Source organism: Gavialis gangeticus, unplaced genomic scaffold (genome assembly GCF_001723915.1).
Source record: "Gavialis gangeticus isolate Ggan-Ray unplaced genomic scaffold, GavGan_comp1, whole genome shotgun sequence".
NCBI classification, from domain to species: Eukaryota; Metazoa; Chordata; order Crocodylia; family Gavialidae; genus Gavialis; species Gavialis gangeticus.
This window is the reverse complement of record NW_017729006.1, coordinates 25,555,925-25,559,759: the sequence shown is the minus strand read 5'-3', so window position 1 is coordinate 25,559,759 and position 3,835 is coordinate 25,555,925. Positions and strand designations below refer to the sequence as shown.

Below are 3,835 nucleotides of genomic sequence, written 5' to 3'. Positions count from 1 at the left end.
TTGAGGGCAGCATGGGTAGCCCTGCCCCTTGACAGTTGCTTGGCCTCCTGGCCACCATCTTGGACCAGAAGTCCTGCCCCCTAGCCCCTGACCTTTGCCACTGGAAGTCCCTCCCCTTGCCCCTAGAAGTACTCCTTTTGGGAAGGGGTGTGACTTTGGAACGGGAAATTACACCTTGTCATGTGGTCTGTGTCATAAGTCCCACCCACTCAACACCAAAGCTTGCCCCACTCCCCACATCTGTCCCAGAATCCCCTGCCCTCATCACCTGATCCCTGACATCAGAAGGTCTACCCCTTGACTGGGAAGCACTGCCCCACAACAGGACCCACCCTCACAGTGCATGGCCTGCTCCTGGGGCCCCAAGAGTTCTGCCCTCTAGGCCATGAGGCACAGGCACAACTTATTAGGTAGCAAGAGGCTGTGATGCCTCTAATATCCTGCCCCATCAGTGGGGTTTCAGGGGCATCAGACCTCCCCCAGAACTGAGCCAAACCAACTGAGTCAAGGACTGCACACACAAAATCTTTCAGAACAATTCATTTCAACAAAGTATAGATAAGGTATCATATAGAAAAAATCAAACATCTACGAAAACAGATTTTAATTTTATTTAAAAAAAAAATTGAGGTATGATTAATGTAACTGAACTCAACTTAGATGATTAACTTAAAGACAAACAAAGGAACTCAGTGTGAAGAATGAAGCCTCTGATGTCCATTAACCAGAAAGTCTAAGTTGTGGCCAGGCCCATTCTCTCCCAGCAGCACAGGGTTCCCAGCTGCAAGGCAGGGGCTGGGACCCCACAACGTGGCAGAAGCCAGCCCAGCCTGCTCTTCCCTTCAATTTCATGGCAGGACCTGGCTCAGCCCCTCCATCCCTACAGGCCAGCCGAAGTCAGCCCAGCCTCCCTTCTCCTTACTGGGACTGGACATCAGACCCATCCCATATGGCAGGACCCAGCACGCCCCATCCAGCCCTGCATGGCGGCAAAAGCTGGCCAAATCCCCTTTTCCTCTCATCTGTGCTGGCGTGACCCGGCCCATGCCAACCCACCCCATGCAGCAGGGCAGAAGCCACGTGCGGAGAAACAGCACATGGCAAAGTCAGCCCAGCCACCGCTTCCCCCCCCCGGTGCCAGACCGGTCTGGCCCAACTGAGCAGCACGGTGTGGAGGAAGCCCACCCAGCCACTGCTTACCCTTACCTGCACCAGTCCTTATCCTCTCCAGTCTTGCGCAGCAAGGCAGAATCTGGCTCAAAGCTGGCCCAGGCACCCCTTCCCCTCACTGGTCCTACAGGATCTAGCTCAGCCCCTCCTGCCTCTCTCAAGCAGCAGACCTGGCCTAAGCTAGGGGCAGATTAAGGCCAGTTGGGTCGGGCTGGGGTCAGGGTTGGTTGTCTTGCCATCAGAATTGAAGCAAACTGCCCAAGGCACCTGAAGCCAGTGGCTTGTGTCACTGGCTGCCACTGGAGGCTTTCTGGCTGGCAGCCACCATTACCTGGGTTTTGAAGTGGCTGGCTCTGCAGGCTGGGTGGAAGTGCCTGGTGGGCTGGATCCAGCCCACAGGCCATATTTTGCCTGCTCTTGCCTTAGACCAACATGGCTACAACCAAAAAACCCAGTTCCTCCTTTAGTGAGATACTGTTCATTAATGGCTATTTTAATTAGTTTTTCTAAGGCTGTCTGACAGCCCCAGATATCAGCCACTAGAGCTATGCAAAATGTTCTATTGTTAGACTATCCAGCCTGATTTGATTATTTTATTATTGGCTTACAGTCAAAATAACTTATTTTCTCCTTCAAATTATAGCACTGTCTACACTTGTGCCCTGGCTAAAGAAGAGGATTTTTTCAGAGACTTATTTTTGTCAGAGGGGTTATGTTTGTGTGTCCCCGCCACTGCCTGGTTCCTGACTTTTGTCTATCCTCTAATCTACAGCAGCTCTGGTTGCAAAAGGATGTTATTTCGCCCTTGGCAAGGTTTAAGTCTTAGAAGGGTACATTGCTGCTGAGAAGTGAGAGTGGTGCAGCATGTGGGTCAGAGAGCTGGGTGCCTCTACAAATCTGAGCTGACGAATAGATTTGAATGGGTTTTATTTATTCCTGTCAGATTTTGCTTTCTGAATTAACTGGCAACAGACAGAGTTCTTTTACTACTTGAGCTTTGGAGAAAAATGGGCTAAGTACAGGAATTCAACCCCCACCCCGGCAGAAACTCTCTAAATTTACTTAAAGTGCTATAAGATAGAGTGCAAGTGAAGTGAATGGACATTTGCAGTTTGGTGTGGGGGGGGTCAGATCCTGCCCACACCTTGCCCCTGGGGTAGTCCTGTATGCCTGCCAGGAGGTTGTAAGAGTGGCCCCTCTCCCCAGCTCCACAACTGTCAGCAGCTGCTAGCGGGGGACAGAGACCCTGAACCCATTCCCATGCAGCCTCCCTTGCCAGGCAGTGGCATGCCATGGTGCTGGGGCTCCTGTGAGCCCCAGCACCATGGACCCCTTACACTGCAGCCCCCTTAGCTGGGCAGCCATTCTGGCTAGCCTTGAGGGCTGCAGGGATAGGGGTCTGGGCTTTTTGATCCCAAAGTCCCCCTGGCCAGGCTGTAGCATGTCATGGGGCTGGAGCTGAGACACAGACCCCAGATCCCTTCTCTCACTCACCCCCCAAGCTAGACATTGCTGTGCCTTGGGGCTGGGGCTACTTCAGGGATAGAGACCCCAGACCCCTTCCCCCATTGGCCACTTAGATGGGCTGTGCCATGCTGTAGGCTGGGGCAGATGCAGGGAGAAAGTACTCTCTTCCCCCGTCCCCCAGCTGCAGCTTACAGCTGGCTAGAGGGTGGAGGCAGAGCTGAAATCAGAGGTTGTCACTGACTTGGGTCAATGACAGCTGAGGAAGTGGGGCCAGCTTGGCAAATGAGCTCTGTCCAAGGGTGGAGTGCAGCCCTGTGCAATGCCTCCTGGGAGGGCGGTGATCATGCTCTAAGTTAATCCTCAAAAGGATCTGGCACAGGAGTTTGATAAAGCGCTTTACCAGAAAGCACTTCAGTCTAATACCTCATTCACTTAGACCGCAATCTGCAATTTTAAAGCGCTCTAAAGCTGTGAATGTCTGTTAAGTTACGGCTTTAAAGTGCTTTCTGCATGCTTGCAGTGCAGTAAGTGTAAGGTCTGTACCTAGCCACATTCTTCATAAGAAAAATAACTGTAGAGAAAATATGTGTCATCATCTATGCATAGGGGCAGTTGTCATTAACATTAATGATCTCTGTCTTGGAAACATATTCCTCACAGAAGTAGGCTATTAAGCTGTATGCATTCTTTTATTACATATTCTATTTACTTCAGCAGCAGAAAATAAGGATAAATTAGTGAGTGTAAGGCTAGAAACAGATGGCGTCTTTGGCCCAGGACAAGTTGTGCCTGTGTTTGTCCCGGAACAGAAAAATTCCCGGGATTGGTATATAGATGCATTGCCCTTCCAATTGGGGTTTAGCTAGTGGCTGAGTGTACTGCTGCTTTTCTGCCATTGATTCAGTGCTGCAGTTCTGGGATAACTACTCAAATGTACTTTATGATATCTGGGACAAACTGTTAACACTTATTCCATGAACCTTCTTTAGGGTTCATCCTGGGACAAGGGCTATGGACAACTGAATTGACTGCACTTTGTCTTGGGCTAAAATAGATTCTCCCAGGACAAACACAATATTTATGTGTAGCCTTTGTTCTGTCATATGCTTTTTAGTCATTGCTACTGGTCATCTGCTTCTAAATGGCAGAGTAAGACTTGGAATGGCAGTGTTGGTTAACAATCAGGTTTTACCTTCTG

General features: G+C 50.2%; 1 protein-coding gene across 3 annotated transcripts in view; it reads left to right on the top strand.

Annotated features, from left to right (window-relative positions):
- PDE1C (phosphodiesterase 1C) overlaps positions 1-3,835 on the top strand; it is a 604,326-nt gene that overhangs the window by 103,420 nt on the left and 497,071 nt on the right. The window lies entirely within an intron of this gene.